Source organism: Camelina sativa, chromosome 2, assembly GCF_030686135.1.
Source record: "Camelina sativa cultivar CO46 ecotype springtype chromosome 2, ASM3068613v1".
Taxonomy (NCBI): domain Eukaryota; kingdom Viridiplantae; phylum Streptophyta; class Magnoliopsida; order Brassicales; family Brassicaceae; genus Camelina; species Camelina sativa.
The window spans coordinates 26,944,436-26,965,052 of record NC_141881.1 but is presented as its reverse complement, the minus strand read 5'-3'; the positions used below and the strand labels follow the sequence as shown (position 1 = coordinate 26,965,052).

At 35.0% G+C, this 20,617-nt stretch overlaps 1 long non-coding RNA gene across 1 annotated transcript; it reads right to left on the bottom strand.

Annotated features, from left to right (window-relative positions):
- Positions 1-18,037: 18,037 nt before the first annotated feature.
- On the bottom strand, positions 18,038-19,168 carry LOC147949251 (uncharacterized). The gene is made up of 2 exons (XR_015570826.1): positions 18,450-19,168; positions 18,038-18,346 (listed from the first exon to the last, which is right to left on the bottom strand). It is a non-coding gene; the product is annotated as an uncharacterized LOC147949251 (long non-coding RNA).
- Between the last annotated feature and the right edge of the window lie 1,449 nt (positions 19,169-20,617).

Genomic DNA, 20,617 nt, shown 5'->3' with positions numbered 1-20,617 from the left:
TACCTCATCCAACAGTGCCTCATCGACCCACTTGAAGACGTGTTCATCATTCATAAGCTATCAAGGTGATGGAGACAACAATTGGAACAAGAACAGATTCAATATAAACCAACAAGAACAGATTCAACATAACCAAGAACAGACTCTACCTTCTTCGCAGCTGCATACCCACAACGGAAGTATCGTCGACAAGGATTTGACTCCGATTTCGAATTTTTGGCCATGATTGCTTCTCCACACCAACATCTCTTAGGTACGCCAACAAATGTACCTCGTCCTCTCTCTCGGACATTTGATGCACAACTCGAATCTCCAGATACATTGCTCATGATTTACGAGAATTTGATTTTTTAGGGTTTAAGCATTCGACATTTGGGGATTTTCGTTTTTAAGAAGAAGAACATCACTCGACAATTAAATATTAATATTATTAGGTTAACTTATGGTTTCCCGCCAACAACTGGATTTTAAAATTATTAGGTTAACTTATGGTTTCCCGCCAAAATATCGCTTTACGGCTGAGTTATAACCATTATTGGAAAACGAAAGGTCACGTAACGGCTGAGTTATAGTGACTTATGGCTGAGTTATCACAAGAAAAAATTTGAAAGTAAATGAATGATATATATGATTTGACGGCTGAGATATCATATTTACGGGAATTCGAAATGTCGCACCGATTCATGTTACGGCTGAGTTAGAGTGAGAATGGCTGAGTTACCTCAAGAAACTTTATGAAAATAAATGGCTGATATATATGACTTTGCGGCTGAGTTACAATATTTATGGGAAAACGAAAACTCTCAACGATTCATGTGACGGCTGATTTATAAATCTTTAGTGGCTGATTTATCATAATACCGGTTGAGTTATATTAATATGAAACATTACAAAAAGAAATAAAAATCAAACAAGTTCAGGGTTCATAAAGAAGAGGAGACGACATTACAATGGAATTAACTTCTAAAAACCGATTAAGAGGAGGAGGAACCATGAGCTTTTAGTTAATCCCAATCAACAGGAGGAGGAACCACACACAGGTCGGCATCGGCCTCCGCAATCTCTCTCATCTCCTCTAACTTCTTGTGCTCTGTCGCTAAGTCGACAAGTTCTCCAGCCAAGATTTGATTCAGTTGGTTTAGTTGAGCGTCGATTAGTTCCACTTGATGCACGAGGACGGTCTTCTCTTCCTTCTTCTTCATATGCTCATCCATCATACGCAGAATTTCTGCGTAGCGACGCTTTGACTCCGCCTCGACCGCGGCCCTTGTCTGAGAAAAGGCTTCGGACACACCCATTAGTGATTCCTCTTCCCACTCGTAAGCTTCTGGGACTCTTGCTGGCGATAATGCTTCGTCTGCCTTGCGTTTTTGACCCTACTGGAACCCTCTCCGTCCATAGCTCGGCTATCAAAATAAAAACAACCGTCACCAACTGATAGGTGCAATGATCGGAAAATATGCAATAGATTGAGAGGGGATGGAGAGGAGACTTACATATGCAATGATCGAAGGATATATTGATATTGGTTGTAGAGGAGATTTGTAGGTGCAATATATTGTGAGCAGAGAAGAAGGAAACGATACAATGAGTAAGAAACCGAAACGATACAATGAATTAAGAGAATTTAAAGGAAAAACAATAGGTTAACTTTTGGAAAAACGAAAGGTCACGTCGACTATTAGGTTAACTTATGGTTTCCCGCCAAAATATTGCTTTACAGCTGAGTTATATTTTTACGGATTCATGTTATGGCTGAGTTATAGTTATCAAAAGACAGGTTGCGTCTATTATTAGGTTAACTTACGGTTTCCCGCCAAAATATCGCTTAACGGCTGAGTTATAGTTTTTTACGGGAAAACGAAAGGTCTTGTATATTCATGTGATGGCTGAGTTATAGTAAGTGATGGCTGAAATATATATATATATATATATATATATAACTTGACGGCTGAGTTATCACTAGGATTATTAGTCTATTACATGAATAGCTTATGGTTTCCCACCAAAATACGATACAATGAATTAAGAGAATATAAAAGAAAAACAATAGAAAAACGAAAGGTCACGTCGATTATTAGGTTAACTTATGGTTTCCCGCTAAAATATTAGTTAACGGCTGAGTTATAGTTTTATGGATTCATGTGATGGCTGAGTTATAGATATCAAAAGAAAGGTCGCGTCTATTATTAGGTTAACTTACGGTTTCCCGCCAAAATTTTGCTTAACGGCTGAGTTATAGTTTTACGGGAAAACGAAAGGTCTCGTATATTCATGTAATGGGTGAGTTATAGTAAGTGATGGCTGAAATATATATATGACTTGACGGCTGAGTTATCACTAGGATTATTAGTCTATTACATGAATAACTTATGGTTTCCCGCCAAAATATGCTTAACCCTAAAATCATTAGTCTATTTATTACCTCTCAACTACAAATAGAACCAAGTGCCTGAGTTATAATATTCCCGTTTTTAGTCTATTACCTCTCAACTACAAACTAGAATAAAATTATTTTTTTCAACACTATGTCCGCGCTAGCACCCAAGATGCCGGATCTCCCCGACGACGTTTTCATCAAAATCATTTCCCTTGTTGCAGAAAATGCTGCAGAATATGGTGGATGGACCGCACTTGGTTCTATTTTAAGGGCTGGTCGTAGGGGGAAAAATGCAGTATATAGTGATGAAGTTCTAAAGACAACTGCTATCTATTGCCTTTGTACTGATCCCTCATCAGAAATCAACACATCCAATGCCCCTGATGGTGGCCTCCAAAATGAAGGGCGGCACATGCCTTTCTTCGTCAAATGCTTTGACGCCGGCAACCCCATTGCCATTTACTTCGAAGGGCTAAGGGTTGTGGCTGAGGATAGAGATATCCAGCGTGGGATTGATATTCTCAGTCGTATTGTACCGGCCGATGGTCATGCCACCTTAGCATGTGGGGTACTAAGTATTTGTCAAGGGAATGAGGATATGGCCATCCATTATCTCCAGCTGTTTGATGCAAATCATTATCCTCTGATGTCTTCGGATGCCATTGTAAGCGGTAATTATTTTCTGGATGATTTATCTCGTTTTGATACGGCCCGGAAAAAGTCATACTCAGCCTCCCATCGCTATCCTGACAGCCCGCCACTCCCTTCACCCACTTGTGCTGTGATGTGTTCCCGTTCTCTCTGCTTCGGAGACTTTGAAATCAAGTGCAAAAACTGTTACCTTTGGTGGTTGTCCCTCAAAGTCTCTAAGATCCTTTAGGGTTTCTAGCAGTGATTTCCAGTTTTACCTTATCAATTTGTGACTCTAATTTCTGTTTATTTTAAAATAATTGTTTTCCATTTATTCGTATAGTTTCCCATCTTTTTCATGTATTAAACGTCCCTTTTTTCTTCGGCTAATTCTATGTATCCACCTTTCATGCTTCCACATTTTAGTATCTACTCTCATGTATTGGCTGAGTTATAGTTTTACGGGAACACGAAAGGTCACGTCGATTCATGTGACGGCTGAGTTATAGTAAATAACGGATGAGTTATCAAAATGAACAATATATATGGCTGAGTTATCAAAAGAAAGGTCGATTCTATTTATAGGTTAACTTGCAAAAATATTGCTTAACGGCCGAGTTATAGCTTTACGGGAAAACGAAAGATATAGTCGATTCATGTCATGGTTGAGTTATAGTGAGTTATGACTGAGTTATCGAAAAAGACAATATGAAAACAAACGACTGATCTATATGGCTGAGTTATCAAAAGAAATGTTTTTGTAATTATTAGGTTAACTTGCCAAAATATTGCTTAACGGCTGAGTTATAGCTTTACGGGAAAACGAAAGACGTGTTTCATTAAATGTGTTGCACGGTCTTTTATAGTTATTCTCGGGACACAGCGGAATTTTCGCTGCAGTCTGATTGGTGGACTCAGCGGCGGTTACATCCCATGACTCTATATAAATAGGGATGAAGGTTTGGGGAATAAATCATTCGAACTTCCACCAGCGTAAGAAATAGAAGGATGCTAGCAAGAACTCGATCCGCATTGCTGAGACAGGCCCGGGAAAGGATAGTCGCCGCATCCAGCAATCGGGAGCCGGAAAATCCCATTCCACAGGAGGTAGGAGAGACGTCCCGATCTCGTGAGGTCGCTCCAAACTCAAATACTGTCGACCCCGGTGTGTCTCCCCTTCAGCTAGAACTCCGAGAGTACCGAGCTCGGCGAAAGAGGATGGGCGCGTATATTCAGGCGCTTCGGCTGAAACTTGACCAGCTCCATCGTTTTTACCGTTTAGAGGGAACCATTCTAGTCCTGGAAGACCTTATCATCGAAGGTTACTTCTTGGCACACTGGCGAATGGTCCGTCTACTTGATGAGCACAAGGCGTGCAAAGAACTAGTCGATCAGATGGATGTACCCGATCTCCAGAAAGGCGATCGCGAACCCCTGAGGGAAACCGCCTTCCCGTTCGTGACGGATGTCTGGGCCTATCGAGCTTGCTTGACTAGGTTAATCCGATACGTCAATTTCCTGGAGTCGTCGGGGGAAGCCTTCCGCGAGCGCCATCTTCTTGAAGGCCCATGTGCCTTTATAGAGGACATGATGTCCAGAGGCTCCGGATTGCCAATCGAAAGGCTAGAGGCCTTACAACGGGTACGAGATTTCTGTCGAATTGCGGTGAACGAACTCGCAGTGGAGGAACCATTGGAGACTGACATATCTGGCCCAGCTCCCGTTCTGCGATTGCAGGACCGTCCAGAACGCTAGAGGGTTGGTGGCGAAACTTTTCGATCGGGCTCCCCCGACCAGAGATCTCTCGTTTAGGCGTTGTTATTATATATATTTTTTGTTGTTGTTTGGATGAAGTGTAATGGAAACTAATCAAAACGATTTTAGTGAAGTTTAATGTCATGGCTGAGTTATAAAATTTACGGCTGAGTTATAGCTTTTACGGGAAAACGAAATATATAGTCGATTCATGTCATGACTGAGTTATCAAAGAAACAATCAAACGACTGATTTATACGACTGATTATATGGCTGAGTTATAGTTTATTACGACTGAGTTATCATGATACAGGACGAAATATATCGTCGATTCATGTGATGGCTGAGTTATAGTGTGTTATGGCTGAGTTATAGTGTGTTATGGCAGAGTTATACTACTTGACAGATGAGTTATACCACAAAATAATAATATTTTGACAGATGAGTAATACCACAAAATAATACCACAAAGTAATAATACTTTGACAGATGAGTAATAACACAATATAAACTATAGAGCACAAGTTTTCGCATTGTGCCCAACTTGCTTACATCGCGAGCATGCGTGTTGCTTCCTAGGGCGTTTATTTTCAGTGGCAACTTCCAAAGATGATTTAATCCTACGCTTCTTTGGTCTTCCTGGCTGGTTCACAACAATCGGAGGCAAGCACTTCTGATTATCCACAATTTCAGGAGCAGGGAATGATTCATCTGGAGGCATGATTGAACCAGCCCATCCGTTAACCAAATCGACACTCCTAAATTTCGTATCGCACATAGATATACGAGACACATCCATATGCTCTGCAGCTGCGATTGCATGGATGCATGGTATTTTCTCGTGGTCGAAACGACGGCATGTGCAACTTTTTATTTCTAAATTTACAACATGCAAAGATGATCCATATTTCACTTGAACACGTACAGCATCAATTGTTTGTACCTCCATAAGTCTTGCTCCGGTGACACGGTCCTATAAGGGAGTAGAACAAAAAACAAAACGCTTTAGGCTGAGTTATGAAAACAATTATGGCTGAGTTATTGAAACAACAATGGCTGAGTTATGGAAACTATAATGGTAATGGCTGAGATAAGGAAACAATTACGGCAGAGATATGGTAACTGTTACGGCTGAGTTATCAATATTGACGACTGACTTATGTAAAATTACCTATAATAGTTTCTCAACCCCTCGAGTGAGCGTTGTTTGCTGCGATTTCGCATCCTCTCTCCGTTCAGAAAACCATCTGGTCATCATATCCCGTATTGATTCTAGAAGTTGAACTATGGGAAGACTTCTAGCATTTGACAGTGCATGGTTCATTGATTCTGCAATATTCGTTGTCATTAAATTGTACCTTTCACCCGGGAAATGAACACGCGCCCACATTCAGACACCAGCTCGTTGGAGGTATCCATGTAGTTCGGGATGACGTGCTTCAATCTCATTGAAAGCCTCATTAAAATCAGTTAGCCTAAAACACTTTGCCGCTTTTTTCACCAGAGGGAACAAATGTTTTCCTATGAACTTCACCAAGATGTTCTTATACAAATGGTAAGTGCAAATTCCACGTGAAGCCAACGGATACACTTGACGAATCGCTTTCCCTATTGACTGATGTCTGTCGGAGATTACCGCAAGATCCTTTTCGTCTGGAATGGCAACTTTGAGTTGTGTAAAGAACCAACGCCAAGACTCATCATTTTCAGTGTCAACAACAGCGAAAGCTAATGGGAAAATTTGAAAGTTACCATCCTGAGCTAGGGCTGTTAGAAGTGTCCCTTTGTAACTACCATGGAGAAACGTTCCGTCGACAACAACAACTTTGCGCATGAAAGCAAACCCAGCAATACTCGCACCAAAAGCAATAAAAACATATTTGAATATATCTTCATCACCTATTGGAAGACGCGTGACTGTACCCGGATTTTCCCTTTTTAACTTGAATATGTAAGAAGGCAACTCGCTAAAACTTTCCTCAGGAGTTCCCTGATGGATCTGCCTTGCATTCAGCAGCGTTCGATATGCCTTCCAATAACCCATCTGTCGACACCAACAAATTAATAAATCAGCCATAATATATAAATAACTCAGCCGATACATTCGAATAAGTCAGCCTTAAATAATCAATAAATGAGCCGTAAAATGTAAAGAATTCAGCCTATACATACCTATAACTCAGCCATTGTTATCAATAATTAACTCAGCCTATACATACCTATAACTCAACCATTATTATCAATAAGTCAGTCGAAACATAGTAATTACCTTTAGACTAAATTGCTTATTGAAAATGACTCCGACACTTTTAGGTTTAACATCCGGACCAAGATCACCAAGATAGTCCCTGTAAAGACCTGCCAGTACATCAGCTGTTGATTGACGGCATCTAGTAGAACGTTCCGTCACAGAACATGTGTGTTCCGAATCGTATACACGAACATGAAAATCCAGGTCATCCCCTTGTACAGATGCACGAACTCTCCAAATACATCCTTTAACCCAACACCTAAAAACCACTTGTCTCGGATTTGAGACTGGTACATTAAAATCAAATCCATCCCTAACCGAAATAAGTTTCACGTGATTCCTGAACTGCTTTTTGCTACTGTATCGTTGTCCTACAGCAATTTTTGGCGTTGACACCTCCAACCTAATAGCCTCCGGATTCATCTTCGATCCGGCAAAGTTATCATCTTTATGAGCTTTCTTCTGAGGAGGCGGAGTAGGTGGGTCTTCCACTGTACTCTGAGGCTCGCCCAATACAGAAAACTTCTCGTCATCAGATGACTCACCATCGGAGTCGTCGAAAACATCAAATCGGGTTGAAAATTCATCGTCTTCTTCTTCGTCAGATGCTACTTCAACAGCTTCTTCTTCGTTTTCTTTGTCAACAATCTTACCATAATCAAAAAAAGTGCCTTCAAATCCCCCACCGCACACTTCGGGGGTAGATTCTGCTTTCGAGTCTCTGCTTCGCCGAATCATACTTCCTCTAGCTCCACTAGTTTCTGTAGACTCTTTCGCCGAAAACTCTACACAGAGACGTAGCTGATCGGTTTTCCATAGACCCAAAAAACATTGCAACTGTCGATCATTGGAGACAAAAACTGGTGGAGTATCATGCGCCATATGTTTCATTGCCCTGTTCGAGAACATGTAGCTCAGCTTTAGCTCATGTCTAAACGAGTCCAATCTGTAGTCTTCAAGAACAAACTTAACAAGCTTGTCGTATGTTGTGCCTCCATCTATCTGCACAACTATACACCCTCTCTTGTCGGAGTTAAATACATATCTCTGTGTCTTTATCCAATTATCGGACACAACTAGTACCGGCACTGGATCCATGAAATATAATGAAGAACAAGGTGGAGAAGAACAAAAGTAGAAGAACAAGGTGTGAAGAAGAAAGTAAAGAAGAAGTAGAAGAACAAGGTGAATAAGAAGGAAAAATAGTTCACTTATTAACCAGTTGAAGAACCAGAGTCGAACGACGTTTCGTATTTCCGGAGAAAAGATGATGACATGGAATGCTGACATGGATGCTGCATCCGACGTGGCAAATCAGCCATGAAACAATACCATAACTCAGCCTAACTAAAACTCAGCCACAACACGAAAACATTACAGTAATTAAAAAGCAAAAAAAATTGCTGCCAAACTCAGCCGCTTCATGAACTGAAAATATGTAACTCAGCCGTATCGTTTGATAAGTCAGCCGTAACTGAAAAACATTCTAGTAATTAATCTTTTGCCAATAAGTCAGCCATCAAACGGCTGACTTGTCGATAAGTCAGCCTATTACGGCTGAGTTATAGTTTTTTTACCATAACTCAGCCGTAACTACATCTCATAAGTCAGCCATTTTTCATAACTCAGCCAGTCGGAAAATGGCAACTCAGCCGTGTCGTTGTGATAACTCAGTCAAAATTTTGACAACTCAACCGTGTCGTAGCGATAACTCAGCCAAAATCTTGACAACTCAACCATCAGGTGAAAACTCAGCCATTACTACAGCTGAGTTATGCGCATAACTCAGCCAAATTTAATAAGTCAGCCATAACTCTTGGCTGACTTATAAGCGTAACTCAGCCAGATTTTCATAAGTCAGCCGTCCGCTCTTACTCAAATGTTTTTTTGAGTAACTCAGCCGCAACATACCTATAATTCAGCCGCAACATACTCTGTGTCGCGTTACGGCTGAGTTATGGTACACGTCAGCGATTTCTGACGTGGCGTCTGACGTGGCAATGGCATTTTTGTAATAACGTTTTTTCCGGTAACATAAAACAGGGGTACGCTGGATATTTTGAAAATACCCGAAACATTCTAGTAATAAAAAAGTTTTTTGTAGATTCTGGTAATATTACCTAAAATGAGTAACATTTGAGTAATTCACCCTAAATAAAATATCAACGATAACCTTATTCGTTTTTTTTTTTCTTTTTTTTGTAAAAAAAAAAAAAAAAAAACCTTATTCGTTTTTAGCGTTCTAGCTAGTTTCTCAGCTGATAAACTTTTTCAAAACGACATGGTCGTCATATAGTTCATATATATATCATAAATCATGTCAATATGTCATAGAGCTGCACCATAATTAATCAGTATTTCTATCTCCGTTGGTGGGTGTGGCAGCTGCAAACGATCAAACTTATAAATGATATACTTTAAAATACTCGTTAGGTTATTACAGTATAGCAGTGTCCATTCTAACAGTTAATTTAAAGGCGGCCGATGTTAGACATCTTTTGTTTTCAAGGTTACGCTATTACAGTATAGTAGTGTCCATTCTTTATTAGAAAGAATGATCTTTTAAGACTTCCACCAAAATTGATTACAAAAATAATTTATGATGTATTATTGTTAACTCAAAATAATACTACAGTAATGATGTATTTAGTTGTGCATTTTTTTTTTTTTTGCCACTTGACTTTTTCCAGCAATTGTAACTACCGTACTAGTATTTTAAATTTTAGGGTCTTTACACATTACTCCTCGAAAGTATTTAAGTTAAACTTAATTATGTTTACAATTTTAATGATAGGATAGGAGTAGCTTTTAAAAACAAAATTTTGTTTAATTTTTCGAATTTAGAGCCAAAACCTACGTTTCTCAAAAACTGTATTTTTTGAATGGAGCCAAAAACAAAATAATTAAGTTCCATTGATTTTCTATATATATTGACATAAATTTACATCATTTACTTAAACTTATCTATGGGTTTCCATAGTTTTAATTTAAATTTACCACCTCAAAATAATGAAAGAAAACTTTTATTTGATTTGAATCAAAGTCCAGCCATAGAACAAGAACAAGAAAATGATCCTCATATGAATTCTGGTATTTTTATTATTTACTATGAATTTTTGATTATAATATTTTATTCTGTAATGTTTGTTATACTTCATAGTTTGATGGGTATATAAATGTACGTTGAACTTTTATCAGTATGTGTTTGATAGAACATGCAAGTTTGGATATTATTGACTCATCTCTCAATATACCAAAAGAACTCTATAGTCTGTTGAGCCTGCGATACCTATAATTAAAATAGGTTTACAGATGTTCTAATATTTTTATCTACTAAATAAGGACTTGCCTGATGTGTGTGAGTTTTAAAGTTTTGTAAATAAAATTTAATTTAAAAAAATATATTAAAATTTGTTGTATGTTTTTCTTTTTTTGCTATAGTACACTGATTTATATCCATTTATCAAGAAATTTCTCGAATAAAAAAATATATTACATAATATATTAATCAATGATGTATGTATGACCAACCATGGAGAAAACCTCGATTCTGCCCTCCACTTTTATGGAAAGAACCTTGTGTTCAAATTCTTCCACCATGAAAAGAATCTTGGGTCCGCCTTCCTTCCTTGGAGAGATAACCTTGCATGCGTCAAACCTCCTCCACCATAGAAAGAATCTTGGCTCTGCCTTCCTCATATGTGGAGAGAATATGTTCACGTCTTTTAGCTATCTCAAAGTGGCATACTCCGACAACCAATGAAACTAAAAGTCATTTTCCAACGTCACAAAATCTTTTGATAGTAACTAATGTTAAATTTCCCAATGTATTTTTGGAAGAGTCTTTGACATATCATGATGTAGCCTCTGTCTCCGAGCTCCTATGGATATATCAAAAACGGTTTATGTTTTCCAATCTATCTATCTATGTTTGTTGATAAGGTTCTACACTTTATCTTCGTTTGGGATTGAATGAATGGTAAAAATTATGTTTGCATAAAAAAAGGTTTATGACCAACCAATCAAGGTTGAGAAATTAGAAGAAAATTAATTTGACATAATTAAAAAATAACAGAAATTATAAGCACACTAATATATGAATCTCAAATCAAAAATAAAAATATTTATTAAATAAAACAATCTAAAAATACTATAATAAAATTTAAAATACAGTATTAGAAAAAGAAGACGCGTATATTAATCTTACATTTTTTTGAGACAACATATTAATCTTACTTAATCCAAACTGAAAAGGACAAAATAGAGAAAGTTTTAGTTTAAAAAAATAAGAAAAATTTACCTTTCCATTGAAACTTTTTTACCAATAAAACAAAGTTTAAAACAGTATTTATGTTTCAATGAATTAGATCCACGGTTCATAAAATGTTAACATCTTTGTACATTTTAACAAAAATGGCAGGGGTGTGATGCATCAGTTTTACTCGATGAATTATCACGTTTGTCGGAGAAAAATCTGCCGGCCCCAACAACAACTCTCTTCGAGGATATGAAGTCATTGACAGGATCAAGACAGAAGTTGAAGCTATTTGCCCAAGCGTGGTCTCGTGCGCAGACATAATTGCCGTTGCTGCATGCGACTCAGTCGTATTCGTAAACTCTATTTTTTTTACATATATAATATGGCCATTAATTTTTAAAACATGTAAACTTTTGAATATCTCTGATTTTATTTTGTAAAAAAATTTCAAGAAAAAACTTATATTAATTGGGGCCTTAATTATATGTTTTCAGAAAGTTTAAATACATCAACTATAATGTTTAACAATTTATTACACATGGTCTCTTTTTTTTTGTTAAAAGGCTTTCAATTAAAATGCATAAAAAGTAATACAGGAATATGATTTGTAAATCATATAATTTTTGAAAGTAAAATAATAGGAGATTATACAATGAAGCATATTCTAAAAGGGGAGAAAGATAGAACTAGTGGAAACTGGAAAGTTAATCATCTATCTATTTTTGGATTGATCATCTAGCTATTACACATGGTCTTCACATAATTTTAAATGGTCAAGCTCTCGTGTGTGTAACCAGTAGTTTGAAAACATGTGCAAGTGGAACTTTTGAATCTCTCTGATTTTATTTTGTAAAACTATTTCAAGAAAAAATTATATAAATTGGGACCTTAATTATGTTTTCAGAAAGTTTAAATACATCAAATAGTATAATTTAGGTGATTGGGAGAAAGAATGAAAAGGAGCCCTTCTCAGTAAGTGATAGACAAGTAACAAAATGTACTGAAAGAAAAGGAAAACGATAAAAGGAATGCGGTAGAGTTGACAAAACAATCTCAGCAGAGATGCGGCTATGCGACCCTCTCTCGCCACCTCTTTCTGCACCACTTGTCTAACCGTAGGGAACAGCATCGGGCAGGTCTCCGAGTAATACTCGTTGCTCAGCTGGGCTTGGACGTGGGATCCCACCATCATCATCAGCACTAACACAACGAACGCAACGCTCCGGTTGTTGTACTCCATCTTTGATTATGTTTTTCTTTTTTTCTTTTTCTTACTTCTGTTTTTCTATAGAAGTTATGGGTAAAGAAGCAATCCAGAGGCTGAGGGCTTTTTATACAGGCTTACTTTCACTTTCACGTACGTGTTTTTTAATTTACGGTGAAGAGATATTTATTTTTCGAATGCTATTTTTCCTTTCCTAGCTCCTTTACTTAGCCAAGATCCTTACGTCAACTCTACCGCATTCCTTTTATCGTTTTCCTTTCCTTTTCACCTAATAATAGTTTGTTTGTTAACCTCTCACTATCACTTTGAAAACAAAATCAAGCCGGTCCAAAGATAGTGAAGATTCTAAAACAATTTTCTTAATGTTGTCATAGACTGCTTTTACTAAAACTCTATCAATTCATTATGATTATTAAAAAAAAAATGTTTTGTCAATTGTTTCATATGTTTGCTTGTTCTTTGCTTAAATTTAGCGAAATGTAAGCAAAAAAACAAGTAAAATACAAGAAAAACATATGAAATATTGATAAAATAATGAATCTGTAAGTTTAAAACTTTAATATTGATAATTTTAAAAAGTATATCATTGTTATAAGTACAAACTAAATTAAAGAATGTAGCTATATAGAATAATATTCTAAAAACTACACATCCATTCTTGATCTCGGCTCTCCAGGAAGTTTTGATAGTAGCTACTTCATGCAGCTTGTCAACCACAAGGGACTTCTCACATCGGACCAAGTCCTGTTTAACGGTGGTTCAACGGACACCATCGTCCTATCTTACAGTCCGAGTTGCCATGCTTTCTATCAGAACTTTGTTAGTGCGATCATCAAGATGGGGTTTGGTAAGTACAATATTCCCTCTATTAGAAACTTGTATGATGTTTTAGAATTTTTATCAAAATTAAGAAAATAATCAATGATGTATTATTGTTAACTCAAAACAATAAAGAGATGATGTGTATGTAGTCGTGTGTTTTGTCTGCCACTTGTCCAGGCTTGACACATCAGCTTTGTTATTCAAGTAGGAGCTGACACCTCAGTTAAAACAGGTAACCAACGAAAATATTTTCATTAATACAGTTCACCTGACTTTACGCCTATATGGACTAAATAGAAGAGAATCGAACGTGAGAGTGTTTTTATTTCTCCTGGATTTCTTTTACTTACGATTCGGTTTGGAAGCGTACAACAGAGGAACTCGAAGCGTTAAATTTTTTGTCAAATCACTTGAATCTGAGTGCAATTACTTTAGATCTAAGTAAAATCCATGCAAATATATGTGTTTTGAGGTTAATCTAAGAAAAAATTATATGCGGCGCTGCAACCTAAAAAACTAACGAAGAAGAAAAGCAATAAGGTTTTTTTTTTGTTTGTTACTTACACGTGGCCTATATTTTTTTAATTAAAAACTGATTATTGAGCTGTTTTTTTCTGGACCTTTCGTTTGGGCTTTTTGTTTAGCTAACGAGGATGTCTTTCTTTGCTTATGTATTTCGGCTTTGTGTAATATATTTGATATCAATAAAACTTAGTGTTAGAAAGAGATGGGAACAAAAAAATCTACATTTACATTAATGAAATAAAGATATATATGGCATACTCTACAATTTAAGATATAATATTTTGAATTATTCATAACTATACAATTAAATTATACAAAACATATATTATATATATATATACGCGTACCATTTCCAAAGATTTCGTGAAAAAAAAAGGGGAAACACTAAGAATCCAAATATGTTTTGGAGATTTTTTTTGGAGATTAAATTTGAGGATGGAGAAAAGAGGAAGGAGGAGGCTTCTGAATGGATTTATTTGCAAGTTGCGGAGGAGAGAATCAAGGAAAAGGTTGTGAGTACATTGCATCAAGCTTCGGAGTTCGAAGCATCACTAGACCGAGTTGATTTATCTGGTCGGAAACTGATTGCTCCTTGAACCATTTGCAAAAATTCAAAGTCTCCTTGTCCCGAATTTTTACAACAATCAACTTGAGATATGTTCTAAATAAACTAAAATAAATTGTGACATCTGATCAAGTCTGTTAGTGTCCTGATATTTTATGTGTCAAAGATGTAAACTTTTTTTTTTTTTTTGTAATTTTACGTAATTTTTTTTACTTTTGCATATATTCTTTAGCTTTTGGATCGGTTCTTGTCAAAATATAAACTTTATCTGGATTGTCTTTAATAAATAATATATTTTGATCAGTTTTTGTGTTGATGTCTAGATTGAGATATGTTTTAAAGTGTATGTTGTTATGTCTTGTTAACGCCTAAAACATGCAACAAGAATAAAGGTCGACAAAGAGACGACATATTGATGACCAATTAAAAAAGAAAAGAAGACAATGTATGTGTACAATACTACAATCAATACTAAAAAGCTTGAGTATAGATTTTAATATTTTGATTTGTTTGTCAATTATTAATAAATTAATAGATTTCTTTTTAAAATGAAGCACAAGGCATATTGTTTTGCCACGTGAAATAAACATCGCCTAAATGAAATTAAACCAAACTTGACCGTAATATATACACCGAACTGGTTTAAACTTTGTTTCAACGAGAACCTTCCTCAGCAGACACCAGTAGTATTTATAATCGATGACTGATTTCAGTATATAAACCAGAATGAGTTTTACTTTTACATAAGGTGAACCAGACCCCATCATCAAATCAAAAGCCCAATCATAAACCCCAAAAAGGAGATGTTAATGACAAAAAAAAATGTTTTGATGGATTTCTTTTTTAATTAAAAACATTAAATAAAGTTTCATATCCGAAGACAAAAATGGTTGGACAATTTTGAACACAAATTCGACTCATATGAGTTAATTTTTCCGAAGCGAGAAAAAGCATTTTTCATTATATGTTTAATAATTAATTAACTAATCTAAAAAACATGTAAGGAAGTAGAGTTGATATAACACAATCAAACAATTTTTTAAAAACAAAATATTCTTAAAAATCTCCTCGGTGTTGATAAAAACATTAAATATCAAACACCAAAATTGATAAAATAAAATAACACAACTAACAATAATAATGGTCCTCCAATACATACTAATACAAGAAAAAAATGATTTTAATCTACAGTTTCATTTCAATAATAAAACTAGCAATACATAATAACAAAAACCTAAAACCAAAAATATTACCAATGAATATTGTTAAAACTATATTAGTAATAATTTTTTTTAATCACAAACGCATATAAAATTATCCAAAAATAATAAAAATAAAAACAAAATATAAAACAATCCCGCGGCGTAGCGCGTGTACTATCCTAGTTGTATATTAAATGTTCCATAATTCTTTTTAGTGTATTTTCACATTTTTTCTACCCATTACTCCTCAAAAACATTTAAGTTAAACTTATGTTTACAATTTTAATGATAGGACTATAGTAGGTTTAAAAAACGAAAATTTTCAAATTTAGAACCAAAACTTACGTTTCTCCAAAAACTGAATTTTTAAAATGGAAACCAATATAATTAAGTTCCATTGATCTTCTATATATATTGACATAAACTTACATCATTTATTTAAAACTAGGTTTTGAACCCACGCTACGCGTGGGTTTAGTAGATATATTTTAATGAAAATTATATATGATTGATTACGATAAAAAAATTAAATTAGTATTATCATTTGCATTGTCAAAATTTGTGGTAGCTTTCATTGTTACTTTTATCGTCTGGTTCTTCGTTATACTTTTTTTCTTCTTCTTACTCGTCAACTTCTTCACATTCTTCCACTAAAAAACATTTTTTTAGACTACCACACAACTTGTTAACCCATCAAACTCCAAGAACAATATTATTTCTTTTCTTATAAAATTTGTGAAATTCATGAAGAGCAGCATAGTTAACACATGCATCCAATTATTGATAATTTTATCTATATACTTATTTTGTTTTAGATCCACATGTTTAGAATCTTCTCCAACCAAAATTCTTACTTGGTTTATAATATTTTAAAACCATAATAAAATATACTAATAATAATTTATTTAATATGAATCATATGATATATAGAAATATGAGTACACTATAAAAACATATTAATTATAAATAAATAATATCAATTATGTTATATCATCAAATAATATCAACTGTATCATATTCTCAAATAACCATAACCGTATATAACCTTAACCGCTTGAACCAGAACCGTATTTAAACGTAACCGTTTAACCGTTTATTAAACGGTTATAGTTAAGGCTAAAAAGTATTTTTAACCATAACCGATGGTTAATAAACCATAACCGTGACAACCGTAACTCTGGTCATGCCTATGTATAGCTAATAAAACATGTGTATTTGTTGTCCATCTTTCTTCTTTAAACTCCAAAACTTGACTCAAACATCAAATCAAGGTCTCGCGATGTCAATCCTTCTTTCTTAGACCCAAAAATAAAAAATTAATGAAAGAATATCAACTCATCTATAAAATCATACTCAAAAATATGTTTTGTAGCTATAAGAAATAAAAAGCACAAACGTAGATAAATAAAATAATTTATGTTTTACATCAATATTTATAGTATTTTAAACTTTTAAAAGGTTTCGAAATATAAAATTTGAATATTTTAAAAAGTTTCAATATTTATAATATTTTAAACTTTTAATATTTAAAAATTATAGTATTTAAAAACTTTTTAAAAGCTAAGAACTATTAAAAGTTTCTATATTTATAATATTTAAACTTTTAAGAATTTTAAAAATTATAATATTTTTTTGAAACTTTTTAAAGTTTTAATTTGATCAAATAAAAAACTGGATCAAACCGAATAATTTTTAAACTTGGACGCTTGATAAATCAAGCTTTCCTGCTCTTTCGTTGTTGGAAGTATATTAATCTTATTTATATTGGTTCTGAGCCATTGTCTAAAACTTTTCTACCCGATGTGGGATATTGTGCATAGTTCTTTTATTTCCATAAATTTAAAATTTTTCTTTTTAAAAAAAATTCTGGAAATTTAAAAAAATATTAATGAATGACATGTCAAATCCTGATAGGTTGTTTTAAAATAATTCTTAATATATAAAATTTTGGGAATTTTAAAAAATGTTAATGAGTGACATGTCTTATTACAATTTGAGGTTTTAAATCATAGGTGGACAGCCTTAGAAACTTATAGCTTCTACTTTTTATTAATATAGATTATATGGATGGTTGTCCATTGTTTTAATCAAAATTTACCACCTCAAAATAACGGAAGAATTTTTTTATACGATATGAATCAAATTCCAGCCATAAAACAAGAACAAGAAAATGATCCACATATGAATTTTGGTAATTTTATTATTTATTAATTTTTTGATTATATTATTTTGTTCTGTAATGTTTGTTATTCTCCATAGTTTGATGGGTAATATATACATACACGTTGAACTTTTATCATATGTGTTTGATAGAACATGCAAGTTTGGATATTATTGACTCATCTTACTATATATCCATTAGTATGTCTTTATTTTATTGATATGAACATGCAGTTTTTTTTTTCTTTTTCCTTCAACATGCTGTTTTATTTTTTTTTGTCACAAGAGTGTCTTTATTTTATTAAGCCAATTAAACAGGCCAAAATTACAGTCAAAAAGCTAAAAACGAAAGCCCAACTACAAACAAGTCTATGATGCAAACAAACTAAAAACGAAAGCTCACAGGCCCAATTAGAAAACCCTTCTGAGAAGAAAGAATCTCTGAAACACAGAACACGTGTCACAAGAAAAGCTTCAGGGAGGACACGTGCGAGACGAAGAGGTAGAAGTCTGAAGGTCTCCAGTCTCCGGTCACCGGCAACGGAAAGCATCGACGGAAAACTTCATTTCCGGCTGAAATCACCGACGAACAACAGAAAAAACTCTCAATCTACGCCCACAGGAAAGGGCAAGTTCCAATTAGCTGAGAAACAGACTCCATCGAAGCAAATCTTACTCTTCTTCTTCGGAAAAAACTTTCAATCTTCAAAGAGGGTAGATCGGAATCTCGATCTACACCCAGAAAAAGCAGCGGATTCCAATTTTGCTGAGAACCGATATCATAAACCTGCAAGCCAAACAAACTCCACCGATCCATCAAACTTCGGCATAGAAACATGCAACATCATCAATTACTTCAAATCAAACCAAGTGAATGAAAGAAGCAATCAAAAGCAGATCCGAAGATGAACCGATTTAGATGGGACAACAAAAAGATAAAACCCAACACCGCCGAAAGAGAGGCGGCAGATCTACCAGAGAAAAGCCGGCCTAAACGATGCTAAGGTAGCCACCGCTGCCGGAGGAAAGCCGACCAAAACGATGGTAAAGAAGCCATCGTTGCCGGAGAAACAAAGCCGGACATCATCCCATAGAAAGCAGATGCATGCCGGAGCCAAGGGCCGCGCCAAACGGTGCTAAGGAGCCACCGATGCCGGAATTAAGCCAGCCAACGGTGCTATAAAAGCCACCGATGCTGTAGAAAAGCTAGCCGACGTTGCTATGGGAGCCAACAACGCTAGAAGAAAGCCGACCAACACCACTGAAAAAGCTAGTCATTGCCGGAGCCAAGGTAGATTATCGGAGAAGACTTACTCTCTCTGAAAAATTTAGAGAGAAAAGAGAGAGAGTCCTCTAGAAATGAAATGGTTCACATGCTGTTTTATTTATAGGAGTATTAATTTTACTTTATTTCTTTTAATAGGAGTGATATTTTGTGATAGGAGCAACAATTTGTAGGGATAAAAGTAGCTGTGAACAAAGACTTTTATTCTGAATAAACTAATCCTAAGACTTATTTAATTTATAACTATCAATTTATATTAAGAATAAAAAGGTGAAGGGCTGAGAATGTCGTGAATGCATGCATGGAAGGACAGCTGCTTCTGCCTAACTCATCCTCTCCAAATGATATGACCTCTCTGCCCTCACATTCTCTCCATCGGTTACGTCCACAGTTTATTTGTAGGAAACAAAATGTATTGTTGAGAAATGAACGACCGATATCGATCGAGTGGATCACAAAACAATAAACAACCGATGTCGGTCAACATTGTAGAAAGACCGAAAAGACATTGAATGTATAAAATATTTATACGTTTAGCTAATTATTGTATTTTTTAATTTCATATTTATGGTGTTTAGTACAATTATTAGTTCTACAACTTCTTTTAGGGATCTCATCAACTTACCAAAATATGAATTTGATATTAATTACCCTAAATTGGTCTGACCCAAAGTCGATGTGATCCATTATCATCTGACATCCACCTCTGGCTATGAGAGTGGACTTCAACTTTGGTTCCAAAGTCATCCTCTTTCAACCATTTCAGTATCTTAATTTTTTCTGCTGTTAAACTGTTGTTTTAAGATGTAAAACCAACTTTGGATACAATTTGTAGGGATAAAAGTAGCTGTGAACAAAGACTTTTATTCTGAATAAACTAATCCTAAGACTTATTTAATTTATAACTATCAATTTATATTAAGAATAAAAAGGTGAAGGGCTGAGAATGTCGTGGATGCATGCATGGAAGGACAGCTGCTTCTGCCTAACTCATCCTCTCCAAATGATATGACCTCTCTGCCCTCACATTCTCTCCATCGGTTACGTCCACAGTTTATTTGTAGGAAACAAAATGTATTGTTGAGAAATGAACGACCGATATCGATCGAGTGGATCACAAAACAATAAACAACCGATGTCGGTCAACATTGTAGAAAGACCGAAAAGACATTGAATGTATAAAATATTTATACGTTTAGCTAATTATTGTATTTTTTAATTTCATATTTATGGTGTTTAGTACAATTATTAGTTCTACAACTTCTTTTAGGGATCTCATCAACTTACCAAAATATGAATTTGATATTAATTACCCTAAATTGGTCTGACCCAAAGTCGATGTGATCCATTATCATCTGACATCCACCTCTGGCTATGAGAGTGGACTTCAACTTTGGTTCCAAAGTCATCCTCTTTCAACCATTTCAGTATCTTAATTTTTTCTGCTGTTAAACTGTTGTTTTAAGATGTAAAACCAACTTTGGATACAATTTGTAGGGATAAAAGTAGCTGTGAACAAAGACTTTTATTCTGAATAAACTAATCCTAAGACTTATTTA